The 23,575-nt window shown below is 42.7% G+C and overlaps 1 protein-coding gene and 1 pseudogene across 7 annotated transcripts in view; both read left to right on the forward strand.

The window, feature by feature from the left end:
- The window catches only part of ASTN2 (astrotactin 2), a 903,825-nt gene that overhangs the window by 786,385 nt on the left and 93,865 nt on the right, over positions 1-23,575 (forward strand). The window lies entirely within an intron of this gene.
- Positions 15,950-17,052, forward strand: LOC143669063 (transmembrane protein 59 pseudogene; annotated as a pseudogene).

Here is a 23,575-nt window from a genome sequence, read left to right on the forward strand (position 1 = left end):
ATCACACAGATACACGCAAGCAGTCATCTCACCCAGCTAAGCAGTGACAAAGACAACCCACAGACACAAACACATGGACACAAATAACCCCACAGGGGTTCAAGATACGTACAACATAAAAAAGGAAGACAACAAAGACACACATGATACATAGTCACACACAAGCACACAGATGCATGCAGTGAACCTATAAAACCTACTAAGGCACACAGTATGGGACTAGCACACCACACACAGACAACACACAGCTCTTACACGACAGACCTTCCCAGAGGCGTAAGAATAAGCATACAACAGAAGCACGCAAGATGCCTAAGTGCAGACACCTCCCCCACAGGCATACTGCACAGGCATGTGTTATATCCCACACACATCTAGAGGCACCCAGCACAAATAGGCACACACAACCCATGACATGCCATACTGCTTAGGCACTCACACAGAACACACATCACCCAGCACTCGCTATACGGGCACACATCCACATGCATCAAAAAACACTTGGGATTCAGAAAAGATTTCCAGAAGAGAATAGAGAAAGGCCAAAAATGGAGAGAGGCGAGAGAGGGTTGAGGAAGAGGCAAAGAAGAGAGGAAAAAAACACGAGTGGGAAGAAGATGCAGGGAGGAAGGGCTGGAGACCAGATCTAGTCCTCAGCTCAGCCTTTTCTTCCCTCTCCACCTATGTCACTGTCGCAAAGAGCAGGCTAGTTTCAGGTGGCACCATTGAGGAGGCCACACAGACTTGGTGCCTACAGCAGGGGATGATGATGCCCCAGGGACAGGGAGTCAGGCTTGGGACTCAGTCTCAGTTTGGGGCTGTGGCACCAAATCACATTTCCCTGCCTCCCTGCAGCTTCCAGTTCGTCTCCAGGGGCCCTGTTCCCCAACCCACCCCATCTCATTTAATCCTGAGCTGAGTTCCTTACAGTCCACAGCCCAACTTTCTCCAGGCAGTAGAAGACACAAAGCAACCATTATCAAAACTATCGGGATAAATGCCCTGGCTTCTTGTCCTGTCAGAGAAGACAGAAAAGGTTGGGATGGTACAGGACTCAGCAAAACTTGCTTATCATATAACTAAACAAATAAAACACTTTGTGGGATCAGAGGATTTTTAGTGAAACAGATTCAAGTCAGCAAAGCTTCTTGGGGCACCCATCCTGCCCCAGACCAGTACACGCACTGGGATAGAGAAGTAAGAGACTCAAACGCCGCCTTCCAAAAATAGAATCTAATATGGGATAGAACAGAATGTCAAACCTATAAAATAAGGGGTAAAAGATTAAGTAAATACATAGATTTTGCTTCTTTTAATATTGATAAGAAAAAAGAGGGCCAGAGAAGGAACATAAATTGAGAGTCTACTACATGTACTAACCTGAGAACTGTGTATCTATGATCTTGGTTAAAGCTTATAACATACACACGGGAAAATAAGGATTATCTCTGTGCTATAGAGGAAGAAACCAAGGCTACGAACATGAAGCCACCTGATCAAAGCAGCGCAGTTAGGAAGTCCAGGTTCAAACCAAGCAGTCTGACTTCAAACATCCATGTCATTTCCACTACGTGGTAATAAGCATTTCCTCTGGTTTCTCAGATGTTGAGCAAAAGCTAACAGAAAGAGGGGAGAGACAGTCAAGGCAAAAAAGAGACCGTGAGTTATAAGATGGCATGAGGTGCTTTTTTCACTCTTGAGTTAGATGGCATGGCACTTTGCACTCTCCCCAAGGCAAGAGAAAAGCTGGAGCAGCAAACTTGCTGGTCATTCCCCAGAGGCTGGCAGAAACCTGGTAGGATGAGCTTGCTGGTCATCCCCCAAGAGCTTAAGTCCTCCAGCTTCTGGTCCTGGCATCAGGTCTCAGCTTAGGGGCTGACATAACTGCTTCCCAAAGCTTCTGGAGAGGCTTCCTGTCTCCCTGTGATTCAGCCCTTGGTTCTGCCATCATATACCTTCTCTGTAAGTCAGGTGTCAGGGATGGCTTTCTGTCTTCCTAGGTTTCCCTGTGCATCCTACGTGGAGAAAAGAAGTGGCAGTAAACTAGTGAACACAACTGTGGATTGAGTCTGAAGAGAACTGAATTATTGTTCTCCAGTTCACATGGTCTGGAGCACATCTTTCTTTTCTATAGCACTAGTGCTCATTGTGGGTTGTTAAATAACAGCAGAGTTGGAGGGGATATTAGGGATCATCTTGTATGGTGACCTCATTTTATAAGTAGGAAAGGTGAAATTTAATAACACGCTTTAATTTATTACTGCTGTGTTTTTAATTTATAATCATAATAGAAAACATTGATTAAGTACTTAATATTGTCCCTGGAACTCTCGTGTAATGGTTTGCATGTGTTATCTCATTGGATGTTCACAATGCTCCTGTGAGGCAGTCATGATATTTGGCATTTTCACATATGAGTAAACCAAGGCTCAAAAACATCCTGTGACTTGCCTAGGGTTGCACAGCTAGCAAGTGACAGCACTGAGAACCAAACCAGACCTGTCTGGCTCTTAGCTCTCCTGTTTTGCTCTGATGCCTCTTTCATCAACATTGGGACATAGGCAGGGGAAGTTACCGTCAAGCCCGCTCTTGTAGTGGGTTCACTGTGGGTTGGTCACTGGTACAGTATTGAGCTGAAATGCTAACCATCCTTGCCCCGACAGGGTGGGATCCTCATGTCTTCCATTGCAATATGTATTTCAGAATCATTCCTAATCTCGCTTCTGATCTGTAAAGGAGAAATGAAAAGCATGTATCCCAGATTTGAAGACTACAACACTGTTTATTAATGACATCTGGAGCAGAGTATTTAATCCTTGTACAGGACAAAATGTCTGGATTATAGATTCATCACCATGTGTTAGCTGTTTAATCACATCTTTAAGATGGGATAATAATAGTCACATCATAAGGTTGTTGGGGGATATTACCTATGATAAAGGCTCAGCAAATGTTACCTACTCTTTTTGTTGCCTCTTTTATTACAAGTTATCATCATTACCACTATTATTTATGATGATGATGATTAAATGCACAATTTCTTGAAGGCTCAGTTTCCTCATCTCTAACATTGAGATATTAACCCTCATGGAAGCATTTTCAGATTGTGTATGAAATTACATGAACGGAAAATGCTTAGAATAGAACTCGGCAAATAATAAGATTCCCTAACTAGTAGCTATCATCCTCCCTCCCTCTCTCCCTATCTCCTTCCCTTCTTTCCTTCCTTTCCTTTGTGAAACCATCCTGACCCTCCTACCCTTTATTCAGTCTTCATATCTCTTATTTAAGAGACGTCTCTTATTGGTCTAGCTGTTTTATGCCTTCCTTCCTTCAATCCCTCTTCCACACCACAACCTGAAGGTCCCACAGGCCTTCAGTAAGAATATGGCAAGTGACTGCTCCCCACCTAGCAGAGCCTACACTTTTAGGAACATGAGAACTGCCACCTGCTTCCTGGGTCCATGGAGAAGGTGCATTTGCATGAAGTTTCCACCCCAGTGACCTGACCTGTTTGGGAACAGGCTGGCTGTAGGGTCCCTCCCAAGAAGAGTACTCAAGAATGAAGCAGAGCCCAAGAGAGCAGTTGAAAAATTGCCTAACAGAGAGACCGAATCCTAAGCTTGCAGCCTTGCAGAAGCTCCAGCCTTGCTGGAATTGGCATGCCCTGGCTCATGAGGATGAGTGTATGCATCTCTTCCCAGTTCCATGCTCAGTGAAGTCACATTGGTAGTGGGAAATTGGCCATGGTGGAAGTATTTACACCACAGAAATTAGCGAATGCTACAAATCGGTGCTTTCTCCCACTCCACCCCACCCCATGACAAGCCTGTTGTTAAGTACTTACCCACACACTACTGAACCTCAGTCTTATCAGCTGACCACAAGTCATATGAACTCTCTGAGCCTCAGTTCCCTCCTATAATGTATCTATTGGGGATAGTATGTTAGTCTAGGACCTCCAAGAAGCAGACACTACGATGGAATTTAACATCCAAGGATTGTATTAGGAAAATGTCTGTTTGAAAGAAGATGAGAAAGAGCTGTGGGAGGCTATAATTATTAGACCAGAATGCCAATCTGACCCTGAGTGAAGGAGAGAGGAAAGGAAGGTTTTGTGGAAACATTCTAAACTGCAGTGCAGCCTAAAGAAATTTGGCAAGACCATTGGGAGTCTTCAGGGCAGAATCTACCATCTGAGAAGTCCTGTCTCCCAGAATGGGCCTGCCTTAATATCCCGGTCATGCCCAATCCTCTTTTAGGAGCTATCTGTAGGGACTGTAGTCTCTGAAAATGCTGTGGTGGATTTTGAGGCACTTAGACTGAGCTCTTGGTTAATTAAGCTTCTGTAATTGGATTTCTGCAAGCCACATTCTCATGACTACCACAGACATTAACACACAAAAAAGTCCCTTTGGGTGTATATTACCTAGATCACATAATACTCCTTTAAAAACATTTTTTTAAGTACATAATCTGTACCAAACCCTGTACTGAGTCCTGGGGATGCAGAAATGTTTGTAACATGGTCTTTGACCATATGGAGCCCATATGGGAGAGGCTGACAAATAAACAGACACATCCAGGAGGGTGTGAAAAGTAAAGGGATATAGATGAGGTCTGTCAATAAGGGCTTCATAGAAGATAAAGTGATTAAGTGATCCTTGAAGGCCAGCGTTGGGTGAAATGGGATTTCTAGGCAAAAGCCTAGAGATATGTAAGAGCATGGGGCATTCAAAGACATGTGAGTGATTCGAAATGGTTTCAACATAACATGCAATAATAGAATTAGTCAGAAATTATTCTGGAGGAGGAATCAAGACCGAGAAATTGACAACATTTATTTATTTTACCCTGTAGACAAACGATGAGCTACCACAGACTTTCATCAAATATGTATTTTAGAACTGTCACTGGCTGAAAAGTTTGGAAGATGTACTTGAGGACTAAAACAAAAGGTCTTAGAGTGTTAGGATTGGGGAAGAAGGTAGGATCAGTGAGTTCAGAGAAGGGGAGTCAGTCAAGGTCATTTAAGAGATATAGTCCACATGAGTAGATAGTTTTGGATTTGGAAGATAAGAGTAAAGAGCCTAAAAAGTATCCGGGTATCTAGTATGTATTATATGTTCTTGTAACCAAGTTTCTCTCTAGACCAAAGTTTTCACAATTCTAGTAATGACCTATTATGAGTTGCGAAGTCAACTGACTGGACTGTGGCAAACATTTTTAAAAAATAGAATAGAATATATCATATTGTATTGCATGGAGCTTGGGTTTCTGTCATATGGGCATTCATGTGTGTGCTAAATTGGGATATAAAATATATGAGTCAGTCAAAAACTTTGAATGGCAGTATTCTATACTATGAGCTCTTTTAGTGCTGGGGCTGGGGCTTATATCTCTTAAATACAAGGAATTATTGAGTTGGAGAAGGCCTTTAATTCAAAATGGCTTGGAAGGTTTGTGTCATTAAGGAGTCCCTATATCACTTGCAGATGAAAAATGATGCTTGGAGTGGTTAAGTGGTTTCTTCAAAATAGGATTACTCTTAAAATATCTGATTTGATTTAAGAGAGTGAGTGGGAAAATGTATGCTTTATAATTAAATACACAAGTGATTACATATTAAAAGTTAATGTAGTAGCAATAAACAAGTAAATGAATAAATGAATGAACAAATGGATAAATTCATGAATGAATGACTAGATGAACATATGACTGGATGAACAAATGACTGGATGAATTAGCAAAGGAAGGAAGCAGGGGAGGGAGGGAAAGTGGAAGGGAGGGAAAGAGAAAGAGAATTCTTGAATCCCCTCACAAACACTATTTGAGTCTGTAGACTCCCAGCCAAGGAGAGAAGGATTTCTGATGACCCCGGGCAGGGGACCATAGCCAGTTGGAATTAATCATGTGGCCAGCACAGAGATCAGCCAGACTTAACCGAGTGATGACGGCCTTGCAGTAGACTTTGTTACGCACCCGTTTATAGGATGAGCTATTAACTGGCCCAGCATGGGGGTAGCCAGGCGCCTGACATCAGAGAATGAATGAGGTGTTTGGGGTGGGGAGATGTGGACTCTTTTTCCCAGTTCTGGTCTGCTGAGTCATCCCTAGCTCTAAGGGCTGCCATGCCATTATTCATCAGTCCATGATTAGAAGCCAACCAGTTCCATGCACTCAGGACCACCTCAGAAAGCTGCATATTCAGTTCAGGGGAGAAGTGCATTGAGGTGTAAAGTAAGAAACCAAAGAGCTTCCTGAGATCACTACAAGTCAAAGGGGCCTAAGTCATTTTAACTATTTCACTCAGATCTAGGTTTGAATCTTGACTTCTCTATGTTCTTCATGGCACTGGCTAAATCACCTTCCTGAGCCTCCATTTACTCATCTGTAAAATGGACATAATATTGACTTTATACTATTTCTATAATTCCATTGTGCTTGGCAGTTTATGCTAAACATTTTTTCTTTCTTTCCCTTCTTTGTCATTCAAATTTCCTGTAACTTTTATTCACTCACTCATTCATTCATTTCTTCAACAAATACCTATTAAGTCCTTGCTATGTATAAGGCACTGGGATGTTGGTGATGCAGCAGTGAACAAAGCAGTGGGCAAAACTCCTTACCTTCATTGAACCTAAATTCTGAAAGGTGGGACCACAATGTCCAGGGACACCATTCCACAGCTCTAAAGGATGACTCTAGAAGTAGACAGAATCAGAGAGCAAAATAAAAATAAACCAAAGCAGAATATATACTTTATAAGATGGTGATAAGTGCTACAGAAGAAAAAGAGGTAACAGAGTGTTAGAAATGGTGGGATATATAATTTCAAATAGGGCAGTCAGAAAGGAACAACATTTGAGCAAAGACCTGAAGGAGATGAGAGATGAATCATGTGGATATCTAGAGGAAGAGTAAACCTGAAGGAGATGAGAGATGAATCATGTGGATATCTGGAGGAAGAGTATCCCAGGCAGAAGAAGGAGCAGATGCAAAAATCCTGAGGAAGGAGAGTCTCCTTTATTTTAGGAATGGCAAGGAAGCAGTTCATACTTCTTCACCTATCTCAAATCTATCTCCTTATCCTCTGTTGGGAGAATTTGTGCTTAACCTTCAGGTCCCAGCTCCTTTTGCTTGACTATGCCAGGCAGAGGAATTGCTCTATGATGCTCTGGTTACATTTGGCTTCCGACTCCAGAATTCAAGTTCCATGGAGACAAGGCTTATGCCTCTCTTATTCATCCATGAGTCCTCCACACCAAGTATGCTCTCTGGCTCAGACTAGTCACTGGCTGAATATTTATTGAGCACTTAAAGAAATGAACAAAAGGCCTTCTGAACCTTCTCTTTCTCTTCTGCCTAATCAGTGCCTCCTCATCCTTCAAGGTCCTCCTGCATAAGCCTTGCATCCTCCTTCTTTGACTTTTCAGTACTATGTTTATCTCTTCTTGACCTGAATTCCTAATTATGCACTGGGAAACATGTGTCCTATGTAATGCTAATATGTGAGCTGTAGAAAATAAAGAGCCCCGGGATCAATTAGTTTAGGAAATGGTAGGTTAACCAAATTTAAGTTTATTCAATGACTTCTCAGAGATTTTAATATAATAAAAGGGCATTGTGAATCTCAAAGAGAGTATTATGGAATATTTACTAAATGTATGTTACTATGGTGTATCTTTTCCCAGATGAGCATCTCTTAAGAACTCACTTTGAGAAATACTGGGTTGAAGCTTGTTTGGGCACTTTCCCAGCTTCTGAAATGCTCTTTGGTTTAACCTCAACCAACCTCTGTCATCCTAGCTTCATGGCACAGGGTAGTAACCTTGGTTTTGGGTTCTACCTCCTGCTTGCCTGCTGAGAAAAAGGCTGCTCAGGAAGGAGGAATTACCTCAGACCTTAAAATTTTCCGGGCCAGTAGGGAACCCCTAATGAAATATAAAGAGGCACAATTATGAGAATTGGGAAAAAGCCAAGGGAATGAAAAAGGAACACCTGTGACCCAGGTCTGTGGAAAAAGAGGGCATGACTTTTTCCTTCTTACCCTCCATAGCTACCTTCTCAAGTAGTCTCAACAATAAAAGTTTGGCAGGTCAGTTCATACCATAAAAATTAAATTAGTGGTGGTATGTAATGGATGCAGCTTGATAGCCATAGGGATGGGATCTTTATCTTTGCTCTTTGGGGCTTGTGGGAGCTGCCAACAGGCCCCTCCAGATTTTTACAAAGAGCCTCTTGTTTTTTCTCAATCTCATTTTGTCTGTGTCTTTCTCAGAGTCACTCTCTTGTTTTTTCTCAGTCTCGTTTTGTCTGTGTCTTTCTCAGAGTCACTCTCTATTTTTGTCTTTTCCTCTTTGATGGTCTCCTTTGTCTCATAAATTTGGAATGACTTCCTAATCTGGAACCTGATGATCCAATTAAACTTTAGGAAGTGGAAGATGATAACTAGTAGAGTAGAGAGGTAAGAAAAGTTAAATTCAATCAACTTTACCTCAATTTATTTTACTTCAATTTAGTTTAAATATGTGACTACTTCCTGAATTTTTACCTCAGCCTATATAGTAAACATTGAAGAGACTAAGAAGATTAAGTCATAGCTATTGGTCAAAAGAACTCTCCAGCCTAATGGAAGAGATAGAGATAAAAAGTTGATCAAATGCATCATTATGCATACTGGATCCGAGGATAAAAATGGGAGAATGCCTCGGGTGGGAGTGTTTGGAGGATTTGTGCTCATGGGATATGAGATTGGAGCTAGCACTCATGTTTTTGGAGCACTGATTTTCAACATACATTAATGTCTCCTGACTTATTTCCCCAAAACCCTCTAACAGCTTCAGTTGCACAAACTACTCACGGTACATTCTGGACCCCTCTATGTTCATCCCTTCTATCACATACACATGCTGTCCTCTGTCCCTATAGGACCTTTCCTTGCCTCTTTACCTTGAAAACATTATTCATGATTCATGGTTTTAAAAACTTTCACTTTTCTGAAAAACATTCATATCTTCTCTCTCTGCCTCCCATCCAGACCCAAACAGTAACACTTAAATTTTGTGTCTGTTACATAGGGTTTATGCCTTCAATTATTCAACAGATATTTATTGAATGCCTTCCAGGTATTTAGTGTTACCCAGGCCAGGTATCAAAGACAGAGGTTAGAGACACTTATGTCAAGAGGAAAAGGCATAACCCTGCCCTGGTAACACTCACAGCCCAGTGGGAAATGGATATATTAATTGAATGTATAAAGGAAAGAATCCTCATGTGCTGAGGACTTGAGGCTGTAGAATGATGGATAAATTGACAGAGTTTACTGTTAGTGTAGGAGAAAGTGAGGATGGAGAATGGGGAAAGAGGAGGAGAGAGGGCAGGGAGGTTTAGAACACCTGGGTCTCATGTTAGACTTTGGGATTTCATTCTGAACATAATGGAAATCTGGGGAAGTGTTTTAAGCAACATGAAAGCCAAGACTTTGCTTTATTCACTGCCATCTTTTTTGTGGACAAAACATGCCTGGCATATACAAAGTGTTCAATAAGTGTTCACTGAATAAATGAATGAGTAAATTAATGAACTTATGGTACAAATCAGATTTTATTTTTACAAACATCACTGGGATTTTGTATGGAGAATTAATTGGAAGGAGGCAAAAGAATGGATGTACCTAAGCCAAAGAAATGTACTATGTGTATGTGGGATTACAGTACCTTTTGGATCTCACTGGGCTGTGGCCGTATAGTACAATGGCTAAGAGTGAGGGCTTTGGAGCAGGAGAGACCTGCGTCCAAATGGCAGTCCTGCTATATATTAGGCAGTAGTGACTTTAACTATGTTACTTTGAACAATTCTTTCTTTACCCACAAAATAGGGACAATAATAACTACCTGTTTAATTGTTGTGATGATTGAATGGGGGGAAAAAAGAACATAAAGTGTCTACCATAAGATAATTGTTTAGAGAGTAAAAAAGGCAGAATAACATAGAGGCCAAGAACGCAACTTCCAAAGTTAGCTTGCCCAAGTTCAAACCCTAGTTCAGATACTTACTATCTGTGTGACCTTGAGTAACTTACTGAGCTTATGTGAGGCTCAGCTTCCTTGTGCATAAAAATAAGGGAAATAAAACAGATCACATTCCCTTATCGCACATCCTTGGCACTCGGCATGGCTAAGGATTCAAAAGTTTTTGTCCTTTTAGATAAATAATGTAGTGTGCACACTATCTAATCTGTAATTTTTCTCACTGAGCTCAGAGATAGCACTCCTAATCAAACTTATTATTTCTGTAGCAAAATATCTACCTTCACAAGCATGCTAAGTGAAGTTAAAAAAAAATCTCACAATTCAGTTCAAAATTTGCCACCAAACAAGTTGTGACAAAAAAAGCTTACAATTTTCAGAGCTTTTTGAATTTTGGAATTGCAGAAAAGATATTTTGTACATAGAGTACTGACATCATATAGTTTTGTGAAGCTTAAAGGAGATTATACGTATAACATCTTTAGAGTATTGCCACTGAAAAATAAATTGTTCTCTGTACGTGACACCTACCATTAGTATTAATTTAAGCCTATCTCCCCACTGCACTGGGGGCTTCCTAAGGGCAGGCACTGTGTTATTTCCATCTTGGGTCTCCACTAGGAGCAGTGCAGGGCCCAGCTTGGAAATGCACTCTGCACGTGTGTGTTGAATTCCTTCTCCTTAGGTTATTTTTCTGTCCTTCTGGTCTGATGAGATTTCCAAGGTCCATGTGGGATGCAATAAGCTTAGGACAAAGGATATATAGTGGAACAAAGGCTCCAGAATGGAGTTTCCGTGGGTCCTTCTGAGTGCAATATTTAGCAGGTAAATAATAGGATGCGGGGTCTTCTCTAGACCCACACTGTTTGGGACTCACACAAGGGCAGATTCCTTTGTCTAGTCAGCAGAATCAATTTAAGGAGAGTTATGTTGGGCTGCCTCCCTCACTCCCAAAATGTAATCTCCACAAAGGCAGCAATCTATTTTTTGTTTCATTGACTGGTCTATTCTAAACATCTGTAAGAATGACTGGCTCATGGTACCACTCAATACATATTTATTGAATGAATGAATGGGTGGATGAGAATTAACATTTATTAAATACCTACCATGTGTCAGGCAAAGTCTCATAATTTCTTCAATCCTCACATCAGCCTGTGTAGTAGGTAATAGTTTCATCTCCATTTACATCTGAAGAAAACTGTGGCCAAGATAAGCTCTCATCATCAGGTTGCACATCGAGGCCTCAGCTCTGATGCTTTCCTCTGGGTCCCGCTGCTTTGGGTGCCTCATGGAAGACAGACTAACCTGGTATCTGCAGGTACCTTCTGTCGGACAGAGTAGCCCAGGGCAAGGAAGTAGGGCTCCACAGACTGAGATGTAGGTTGAGCTAGGTGGTCTGAGAAAGTGCAGCCCAAGTAGAACCCCAACTCACTGGAATCAAGCCTGGAAATCCTGTGGACAGATCTGACTTTCTCAGGCTTACTATTCCTATGTTGCTTGGGTCCGCTTCCCTGATATGAACTTCCTGGAAGGAAGCCATGCCAAGTCATTGGACTATGACTGTGTGCTCTGATCTTGCCGGGAAATGGTCTGTGTCTTTCTACCAGCTTTCTTGTCACATAGGGAAGGAGGCCTTCTGACTCACTCACTCACTCACTGCGTGACCTTAGGCAAGTCACTTTCCTGCTTTTCTTCTTTGTGCCCTAAAAACAAGGTAACTGTGCTTACCTTACAGAGGTGTAAAGAGAATCAGAGATGGTGATTATCAAACATCAGTACGGTTTCTGTTATATATTAGTCCTCTTAAGTGGAAGCTGCTGCTACTGCCACTAGTAGTATTATGATTTCATTTGAGGGTCTCCAGCAGTTCAGCACGTTGCCAGCTGAATTGGAGGCTCAAGTTGGGTAAGGGTGGGGGACTATGCTGGCAGTGGTCACAGGGCTCTGGGGCAACAGGGCCTGTGCCCTTCATCTCAGTCTCCTTCCTACAGAATGCGGCCCAGAGGCAGGCCCAGTACTCACTGTCTGGAAGAGATTCTGACAAACTATAGGAAGGGTGCTCGTGTCTCTGTGCTTTCAACTCAGTAATGGCACCTCTGCAGAAACAAAAATCCAGCCATGCATCTTCAGGTGGGGCTTCACAAAGTGGGCAGTGCCTGAAGCACATGTAAATCAGGGCTGCGAAGGAAATATAGAACAAAATGAAAGATGTTTGCTGTAGTTTTTGCCTGTCTGCATTGTCATTCTTCCTCATATCTTGGGGGGGGGGGGGGGTTATAATTGCTTAGATATAGAAAATACCGTATTTGTTTATATATACTTAGAAAAAAGTATGAAAAATATACAGCATGTTAGGAGTGGTTATTTTGAAGTGGAGTGATTGCAGATGATTTCAAATGTTTTCTCTCTCAAAGGAAGAATATGCATAAATTCTTAGGAATTTATGTCAAAAGTGAAGGGACTCAGTGTAGGGTCCTCTAAATCTCAGTCCTTTTGCTTCTGTATCAGCGTGTGTTTTGTTTCACAACAAAAATTTACAGTGTCCTTCTCTGAGTTGAGAGCCAAGAAGGTGGTCATCCTTGCCAAGCCTTGGTGAAAGGGCATAAAGAGAAGGAAACCGTTATCCGTGGGCATCTACTGCCTGCTGCACATCATGCAGAGTGCTTTACACTCTCTCCTTTAATCCACCCAAGAAAACTGCAATGTTTCGCGTTATCGCTCCCATTTCACTGGTAAAGAGACTGAGACATTAGAAAAATTGGGTACACTGCCACCAATCGCATATCTAGGAAACAGTAGTCTTTCAGACTCCAAACACTATGCTCTTAACCACTACATCACTGAATTTGACAGTACTTCGTTATACCCAGTGACCTAAGCCCTTTATCTCTCTGCGTAAACATACATGCATTATAAATATTTATGTGTGTGTTATCTAAATATGCCCATGACTGCAGCTACTTAGGTGCTTACAGGAAAACAAATGGATAAAATGTGTGGGAAATTATTTCAACACATGAGTGTGCTCGTAGTTATGTACTGGTCCATACCCTTAGGTTACTGGGTAAAATTCAGAGACATTTGTGTTGCCGCCACCCTAGAAACCTAAAGCCAGAAGGAATCTTGGCAATCGTCTAGTTGAGTGGTTATGAGCCTTCTTTTTTAACATCAGAACCCCCTGTTCAAACACAATTTACAAAAGCTCAGCCTACAAAACAGAATAAAAACAGCGGCACACATCCTCCGTACGTGGGACATGACATCCAGTGGTGAAAATCTCCCTGGTGACTTGGGACATGACTCCCAGGGATGAATCTGGCCCTGGCACCATGGGAGCCACAATTCCATCCTGACCAAAAGGGAGAAAAGAAGTGTAACTAATAAAGTATCAGTGGCAGAGAGAGTTCAGATAGAGTCGAGAGGCAACTCTGGAAGTTGCTCTTATACAAGCTTCAGTTAGACCTTGCTACATATCACAACCTGTCAAACACCAACTGGGACCATTCCAGCCAATCCTAAACAACACCTAGGGCAATATATAAGATTCCACAAGGGTTCCATGCACTAGACTAACTTTCCAGAAACCTCCTGATGGGTCCCTGGTCCAGATAAGTCCTGAAATGTAGAGCCCAGCCTCTCCAGCATATCAGATAGTTCCATCTCCTTACCCCATAATAGTGACCTTCGATCCTTCCAATACGAGAAATTTAGAATGGCCATAGCTCAAATACCCATAAAGAGATGGATGGAAAGATCAAAGGTGATGGTGGAGTTCTACAGTGAAGATAGGATTTAATAAATGAATATGAATGCTAAATCATTAAATTTATATCTCTTTTAGTCTTCATTGTCTTAGAGTAGCTAGAAGTGAAGACCTAAAATTGTGAAATTGTAAACCATGTCAAACTCTGAAATATGTTCTACAACTAATTGTAGTGCTGTGCTTTGAAATTTGTTACTTTTTTGATTATGTTATTTTTCACAAAAAAAGAAAAAAAGATTGTGATGATAAAAAAAAAAAAAAAAAGTAAGCCTTCTAGCCTCCTATATTCTAGAGCAGCTAGAAGGAAAGAAATCTGAGAGGATCATATTGTAGTCCATGACAAACTCGGATCTGTCCTGTAACTGCTTGTTGAAGAGTGCTTTGAAAGCAATTGCTTTTTTTATTTCTTTGCTTTGTATATGTGTTATGCTATACAATAAAGAAGTTAAAAAAAAAACAAAAACAAAGCGGGGGCATCGATTGAAGCAGCCTCTTCAGTGGCCTCTGTGCACCTATAAAGAGTGCTAGGGGTTAAAAACCACTGATCTAGATGCACACACTCTTGTCATGCATGAGTAGACTGAGGCTTAAGAACACAAAGACAGTTATACAACTTCTCACTAAAGGTGAGATGGGACCTTTAGCCCTCATCTCAGAGCTCTCTTCATATATTATTGCAGTTATTAACTAAATTGTCTGCCTTCCTTGCTAGAAGATAAAGTACTAGGAGGGCAGGAAGACTATACAGGCTATATAAGACTGTACAGCACCTACGATGGAGCCAGGCATGCAGGAGGTGTGGAATGCAATGATGCTGAATGGGTGATTGCATGGACGAGCACATGCGCCCAATGCTGTGAGTTTATGCTGTGTCCACAAATAGGTCAACATATTCACACACATGCATCCCAGAGCTAGAAGTCCTTAACCCGAGCTACTGATTATCCTGAATAATAATCCATTCTTCCCCATGTCCACACCCTGAGACGTTTCTTCATTGCACAGTCAGCAGCTCCTTTCATTCTACTGTCATTTCCAGGCTTGGAATTCTTTCTTTCTATTCATCCGACTCCAATTATTGTTCTATGAATGATAAATCCCATGGAGAAATCCATCTTCCTTTCTCTCCTCTCCCTCCAGAGCTGGGGACTTCCTTCTCCTCAGTGGCTTCAGAGGGCCATCCAATGGCTTTCTTCTGTGATTTCCGATGGGAGGGGAGTTGGCCGAGCGGGGAGGGGAAAGCCCATCCCCAAACCACATGAAGCCCTTCTCTGCAGTTTGGGTTGTCCCTGTTTCACCCTCTAGATCTGCTGTATTTCAAGCTGGGGTGGAGTGAGAGGTACAGGAAAAGGGGCCTGGATGCAGAGACTTGCTTTGACTCAGAGATCCCAGCCGTGCATGAGTGGGCCAGGCCCGTGCAGCTGTCCTTGCTTCTCTTCCTGGCCAGGGAGCAGAGAGGCCCAGGCTAGGGAGCTCAGGGAAATCACCCCCGTCTGTGGCTGGGGTGGCCTCAGAGCAGCTGGGAGCCATTTTCTATGCCCTCTAAAGTTAGTGGGCATTTTGTTTTTCCCGGGACATCTTAGACCCACTTTTCTCCCTTAAGAGCAACTGGTTGAGGACTATAACTGCTCCTAAATATCCAGATATCACTCTATTTTCCCAGAAATTTTATCCTGAAAATCAAAGTCCATTTGATCTGATCCCATTAAAATGTTCTGGCTGGCAGTTTCAGGGCTTGGAGAACACAGATAATCTCAGAGTTTCTTTCCTGGAAGAACCTCAGAAAATCATGGAGCTCAGCTTCTCTTCTATGACCTGCAAGTATCACCTTCACAATTTTGCCATAACTGGGATATTATTAACTTAATGTATTCTTCTTTAAATGAACTGTTTTTGTTGTTGTTAAAATCGATGATTTCAAAATAAAAATTTTATGTCACTACTAGAAAATGGAAAATCAAATTACTTGCCACAAATAGAAGAGAACTCTGAAAATCAATATAACAAAAAACAAGGCAATTCTATAAACTTCTAGAGGAATGCCGTTGCCTGTGGAAGATTCTGGGCCACAGCCCTGCTCTCTTTTTTTAAAAGAAGGAAGGTTAGAATGTTTCAGTGGTGTCAAGAACATCTTAGTACAGAGGGGAACAAAATGGAGGCACTAAAGGGGAGCCTCTGGACCAGGGCCTGGCTGGGGCTCCTGGCCCTGGCCAGAACTCAGGAACCACTTCGGCAGAGCCGTTTGACTCAGTCTTAGGGGATACAGCATCTCATCCCTGGGCTTGTCAGTTGACCTACCCCTTGCACACCTACCCCAAGGAAGAGGAGTTACACACGTCAGAGAGATTGCAGACTGTTTTTATTTTGTCACTTTGTAGATGATGGAATAGATTTGAGTAAAACCAGATTGTAGTATGAATCTGCATGCACAGAAGCATATTTCCAACCTGTTGAGCAATATGCCTGCCATCTTGGTTACCAGAGTCAGCTGCCATTCACTGAATTGAGGCAAGAACAACTCATACTCCTGATGTCAAAAATGCATCTACAGGGTGGGCCACGGCGGCTCAACAGGCAGAGTTCTTGCCGGTCATGCCGGGGACCCGGATTCTATTCCCGGTGCCTGCCCATGCGAAAGAAAAAAAAGGCATCTGCTCTTCCCTCTTACTGTAATGAGGTCATTCTGGAGTGACATGATAGACTCTGCACAAAGCTTCATGACCTCTTTGTGGCCTTTTTTATCTTCAAGCTGATGATAGGAATTAGTTATATTCCGATCTAAACCAGAAGTTTACAATGCACCACAGTGGGAGCAGGTGCCTACAGACTTGAAAGAAGCATCTCTAAGCAAAACATCCTATCTGCAGATGAGAAGTTTGTAAGCACACAGGAGCAATCTGAAAGGTGGAGTAAGTGATGGCTTTTTAAAGATGCCCCTCCCTTAATTCTGGGTGGATGTTAACCACTACCCCTGTCCTCTCGCTGATGGCATTGCCCTGGATTTGTTGTGTGACTGTTGCCACAGTGGCAGAGCAGTATGTTCTCTCTAGGAAGCTGAGTATCTACGATGACTTGGAATTTGTGAATGAACAAAAGCTGAACAGATATCCAGCTTCTTCTCTTGTGGTTGTTAGATCTAAAACTGGAGATCATGAAGAAACAGGGCCTCCACCTACAAAAGTGAATCTTACTAAAAAATTAAGCTTTTTGTTTTTTAATGGAAAGTGCAATAGATACCTTAATTTTCATTCCTGATAGAGCTTTAAAAAATGGTTTCATTGAATGTTGGGCTTGAGAAATCATTATAAGTTGCAAGTAAATTTACCCAAATTGTAACTTTACCCATAATTTTTTCTAATAATTTAAGAGATGGATATTTGGGATTGTGTTTTTATTTTACTAATATCTGTGACTACTTTAATTCTCATTTGCATCATTTTTGGATATTTTTTTTCTTAACCAAATTCCGTAAGCTGATCATTCTTCTTCCCTCGAAGCCTACCATGATACTGTCAATCCCCTTAGTTAAAAAATTGAGTCCTCGGAAGGACGTGATGCTTCTGCTCAGAGAGGGCCCACAGCCTGTGATTTGAAATTCAGCAGGAGACACCCTTTAGTGATATTGCCTTTTCAGTTGTAAAGAACTGAAACCATTTAAAATTTTATTTGAATGAAAAAACAGAGAGAGAGAAAGTATTAACCGTAAACACAGAAGTTCCCCATGACTGAATTTGAAGGATTGAAAGAAAATCAGGGAGAGTTTTCTTTTTCATTAAATGATTTAATTCTGATATGTCCCACACTTTGGGATACACCATGCAACCCAATAAAACGATTTCTACCAGGGGAAGGACTGGCTTCAGGTCACACAGGAAATCAGTGGCAGGGGTAGGATTAGCCTCAGGATCCCGGATGCCATGGCCATCCAAAATCCCACCCCCTCAGCACACACCAAGTTTCCTCCTGAAAGGGGACAATAACTTTTCAAGTGCGGGATCTCAGAGGGAAGTATTTTGTTAAGAAAAAGTTTATATTATCTTTTTCACTGCAACAATCTGTGTCTGTGCTGTTAAGACAGATGTTAACTTGTCAGCATTGTAGCTGCCGCTTCGTATCTTTCTTCCTTACCTAAGAAAGTACCTTGGAATTTAGTGAAATAAAGTGATTATAATGGTGACAAGGCAATAAAATAATTTGTGATAAATCATAAAAATGTGAAAATAAATGTCTAAGCATATGAACTTTATTAATAGTTTAATCATTCATTCATTCATTTGTTCATTCTTCATGTATTGAGTATCTTACAGCTTTAAATGCATCCATCTGTAGCTAGTAGAGACTCTTTGGAATCTGATGTAGTATTCTTCCACAGCAATTTTCTAAAACTCTAAACCAAAAAATTTCATATTTTGCCCAAGGTCAGAGAGCCAAGAAACAGGATCACTAAAAATTTGACTGCCCCAGATTTTCTAAGAGAAGGAAGAGAAGCTGTGGGCTTTTTTGAACACTGCCGATATGTTCAGGGCAGGGTTAGGTAGGTGCTCTTATCCCCGCTTTATCCACGGAGGAGCAGAGTCTCAGCTGAAATGCCTTACCCGAGTCACCACAGCCTGGAAAGTAGACATTTGACTTCTTCTCAAAACCAGGTCTCTTTCCACTGCATCTCAGAGGGCCATGCCTATAAACATTTTTGAGGGCAGAGAATTTTTCTCACTTGTATTTTACATTCCATTTTAGGGCCTAACACTGTGCCCTACACTTGCTGTTTAGTAAACATCTCCTGAGGATAATGTTGATATAACAGATAGGAAAATGTTGAGATCCAGAAGAGAAAAATGAAGGAAAAAAGCACTGACTCCAGACCAGTCTTCTCTGAATATCACTACCTCACAGAGGGCTCTATGGAAGTGTGTGCTATAAACATCTAAAGTGGTATCTTTTTATTTTTAATTCTGGATCTAAAATGAAGTGAGGTCAGACTGTTTATTGATCAGTCTTCTTTTAGAGTCAAAGGTAGACTCTCTGGCCTCTTCACTGGCATGTCTGCAGATTCACAGAATCTTCCTCAAACCAATAGACCATTTGAAAAGTAATAAACAAAAAAGGAAGGAGGGGGTAGAAGAGTCGTTCTACAAGTGAAGGATTTGCCTGAACCAGTCTCAGAGACCTCTTAAGACTCTCTGTCAGGGGAAGGTTGCGACTTTCTCTATTTCACCTGGCCCCATCTTCTGATACATCCTGAATCTTCTCTCTACTGGGCTTCATCGCCTTCAGCCCTACTGGTTGCCTTCTCTGGAACTTTCCTATTCTTCTTGTGACAAATAATAATTTCCTAGATTTCTGAAGGAGTTATAAAATTCCAACACAAGCCCTCGACTGCCCTACAGAGAGAGGTCAGATGCGCTCACTGGCTGTATCCATGGTGAACTGGACCAGAATAGCTGGCCCTACCCTGGTCCCAGCTGATGCCAGGTTTCAGGAACCAGGTCTTGGATCTTCATCTTTTTTTTTTTTTTTTCTTGGGTGGGGGTGGGGGTGCCTGGCCCAGGAATCAAACTTGGGTCTCCTGCATGCTGCATGGTGTCTTTCTTTTCTGACTCCCGAGTTAGGTTTAGCATCCCAACACACACAGCAGATTCAGTGGGAGGAGTATGGGTATGAGAATCAGGATTCAAAGGTACAAATCCCACTTCTACTATGGCTTGTTGTGTGAGCTCCAGAGAGCTCTCTCTCTGGTTCTCAAATTAAGGAGTTTGGACCAGATCAGTAGTTTCCAAACTTTGTTATCAAAGCCCTAGGGAGAGCTTGAGGCACCCTAGGAGCCACTGAGGGAGGCAAGTTAGAGTGGACAGGAGCCCGAGTCCACTCACCTCCTGGTAGTAGCATAGTCAATTGCCTTTATCTGTTGGGTTTTCACTTAAGATTTTTATTAGGAGTAAATGGTTCTGTGTTTAAATAAAACAGAGCTTGAGACCATTCGTTTTTAAATTCACTTCCAGCTAAAATAAACACTTTCCTCCATGTACACGACAATATCCTCAAACAAAATGAATGAAAACAAACAAGATATCCCCTACATTTTCCTAACAATATGCCCATTTTAGAGGATCAACTAAAGCAAGAGAAGGAAGTTGAGAAAGAAAATGTTTTGCTCACTTGCTCCTTCACACATCCCATGACAGAAGACTCTTAGAATCTTTGGTCCTATATACCAACTTTGGTGTCTGTGAGCTACTGCAAGGGAGCAGTGTCTTCACGGTTGTCTTCTGTTTCTCCGAAAATTATTTTAATTAAGTGTACGTGTGTCTGTGTGGGTATATATTGGGGTATTTCTAAGCTGTTGCCGTATCATTCTGCCAAATGGATCTACAAACTCGCTTAGACATCATCTACTTTTCTCTGCCTCCTTCTTATTTTCCACAACTCTTCGTATTTCCTGACAATCCGAGTTTAGAAACTCCCTTGCCCTACAGCCTGATTTCTTACTCTTCCTAACTTACTCGCCAGCCACATTGAACTTTGGTGTTCCAGGAAGAAATGCAGACTAAGCAAGAGTGAAGGCTGTGAGGAAGGAGGGGGGTGGAGTCTGTGAGATGTAGAATCCCCAGGACATTGTTGGTGGGCAGGGGCTGGGGCCTGGGGGTGGAGAGTTACTGGAGGGAGAGGACGGAAAGGGCAAAGTGAGTGTTGACTCCAAGGGTTGAGCCAGGATCACTGACCATGTGGGTGTAGGAGCCAGTCCCTCAAACGGAAAGAGCTGGAGGAGAAGAAGAAATTCTGGAGGAAAAGAAATTCAGTAACTGATAAAACTAAGTACCAAAGGAGGCAGGAAGGACCTTGAACCCACGGACGGGGCCTGGTCTTACAGAGGTAGAAGAGTGATATTGCTGTTTCACATACACCTCCCCTCGTCTGGGACCCAGAGCAAGCTGGACAGGGGAAATGATGGGTGGGGGCAGATGAAAAGGAAGGAGGGGTACAAATTCAATTCTGAGGGAGGGGCAGGCAGAGGTGGGAGACAGAGATTGTTTGGATGGGGAAATGGGTGAAAGTGTCTTTCAGTGTGTGGTCCATTTATATCACAATCACCAAGGAGAACGTGTTAATAATCAAACTCCTGGGCTGACTGCACAACTACTGAATCAAAATTTCTGGCAGTGTTTATTTATTACACTCTCCCCAGGTGATTCTTACATTTACTAATGTTTGAGAGTCACATTGTTAGGAAATCTCCTTGGGATGAGGAAACTGAATAAATGTTTCCCCAAAGCCTTCCCAGTCCCTCTGAATGCCCCTCTCCTGCCCCTTCACTTACCTCCCTTTCTCCTGGCTCCCATGGAAGGCAGGGCAAGCAGGGTTTCCTTGAGCACATTCAGCTTCCTTTAGGCCACAGTTGGGTTCCATTGTGCCAGAAGTCTGACATCTTCTCATGGTGGCCAAGGCTGCTGCTTTTCTTGGCAGGCAGCAGAGCAAGACCAGGCACCTTAAATGGTCAGGAGAATCTGAGTTCTCATCTCACCTTGACCTCATCCTAAGCTACCCTACATCGTAACCCCAACAACTTTCTCGGTCTTATAGGGACAGGGACTCTTGCCTGTTTCAATGGCTATTTTGAGGAGATCTTGAGTGTGACACGGCTTCAGATCTGCCTGCCTCAGCTCCTTCATTAGTAAAGGAGCATGACAACATCCTAGTAGCTGGAATATTGGAGGTTTTGTTCTTGTTTTCTCTTCCTCCTCCTCTCCCAATTTCCTCCTCGCCCACACCATGCTCCAAAAGCAAATGAGCTTCAGTGAAGCGACGTGAGCCATACACCTGTGGGCTGCACAGGAACAGATCCAGGAGAGGACCCTGTGGGGAATCACAAAGGTGACCTGCAACAGTAATGAAAGCTGTGGCTCTTTGGGTGGTGCAACAGTGGCTCAGTGGCAGAATTCTTGCCTACCATGCTGGAGACCAGGTTCAAATCTTAGTGCCTGCACATAAAAAAAAAAAAGGTGTGGCTTTTTAAAGCCTTTGTTCTATTACAGATGCTTTTCATGTATTATCTCATTTGATGCTCACAACAATCCTAGGCACTGGGAACTGACATCCCTGTTTTGCAGATAACAGGTGCTAGAGCCTAGAGGGAACCAAGGTCTGTCTGACGCCATCCACATGCCAGGGACTTTATGCAGATAGAAATCCAGCCACCTAAGGCCCAGTGTGCAGAAAAAGGGCAAAGCACTTGGTGAGGAATTATAGGAGAAGCAAAGAGTGATTCCTACTGTGGAGACCTGAGCAGGCCATTTGGAAGGATTGGGACTAAAACAGGGGTATTAGCATGTGGATGTTTTTAGTGGGATTTTGAAGGATGCCCATGAGTTCAATTGGACAGGAGGGAGGGCACATCATAAACAAAGGTACAGAGATAGGAAACATCGACTCATGTTTGGGGAAGAAAATGGATTTACAGGTAGTATAAAATGCACGGTGAGTAAAGGGATATTACTGGACTAGATGTGGAAGGACTTAAATGCCGTGTTAGGGACAGTGTCTGTGGGGAACTTCCAGTGGAAGTGAACAATGAACACAGGCCTGGAGGCGGGAAAGGACAAGCCTGTTTGGGAGTCATCCAGTTGTGCAGTATGTCAAGAGCCCAAGGTTTCCTGCCCTATTTGTTCCCTACCCCTGGCCAGCATCCTTTTGTAAATGTTGCAGGCCCTCTCATCTGGGATCACCTTGCAAAAGAGCATCCATCCAGTCTGCTGCCTGGATTGAGCAAGAGGCTGGAAGCAAAGTGAGGAAGCCACAGCTGTGAGTCAGAGGCCCCCACGCAGGCTCCAGCCCCAGGCCTGGGGCCCTGCTGGGAGAGTTGCTCTGGCCCAGGCTGGGTCTGCCTAACACACCGTACAGCCAAGTGGCTCTGAGCTGCCTGCCTTGCTGCAAACTGAGTTGCTCGTGCCCCTTTCGTGTCTTGTATTTCTTTCTCTTCCTCCTCTACGTTTCTCCCTTGCCTTCCTTTGTCCCCTCTTTTTTTTCCTATGTTTCCTTCTCTTTCTATGCTTTCCCTTACTCTGTCATTTCCCCCCACCCCCGCCTCTCCTACTTTCCTTACTTTGCTTCCTCTTCCTCTGAATCCTTTTATTATATGTATTTTTGTTGTTTGCATTGTGATTCAGGAGACCCAGGTTCTAGATCTGGTGATCAGAGACTCCCTTTGGATTTAACCCTTCCCTTTGGGTCTCATGTCCATGAGGCAATTTGATTAATGGTATTTTAAAGACAAAAGTCCTTTGAGTTTTCTCATTCTAGAATTCTCTGTTTCTACTCTTTCACCTCTTTCAGAGAGTCAGTATATGGCAGAGCTTGTGGGGATCTTGGAATTTATTAACCGCCGTGGATCTCGACCCTTATGGCCTGCTAGAGTCACTTATGGCTCTTGCCCAGATTCTTTACTGGCTCAATTAGATAAAACTTTATGGAGATGGGGCCCAGGCATTCATTTTTATAAGCTCCCCAGGCAATTCTCCCATGCAGCCAGGATGGAGAATTACTGATTCAAAAGAAACTGCCTTTTTGGTAAAGATGGAGAAACTGAGGTCCAGAGCAGGAAGGGACATGGTTAAAGTCACATGGTCCGTCAGTGCACATGGGACCACAACCCAGCCTGCTGCCAACTCCACCTCCTTTGCCTTGACTTTGAATCACCTTAAGCAAATGCCACCAGTGGAGCCGGGCAGGAGAGCAGCCTCCTGACTCCGCCAGAGCCTGGCTTAGAAACAGGGCCCAGACACAG

Source organism: Tamandua tetradactyla, chromosome 2 (genome assembly GCF_023851605.1).
Source record: "Tamandua tetradactyla isolate mTamTet1 chromosome 2, mTamTet1.pri, whole genome shotgun sequence".
In the NCBI taxonomy this organism is placed as follows: Eukaryota; Metazoa; Chordata; class Mammalia; order Pilosa; family Myrmecophagidae; genus Tamandua; species Tamandua tetradactyla.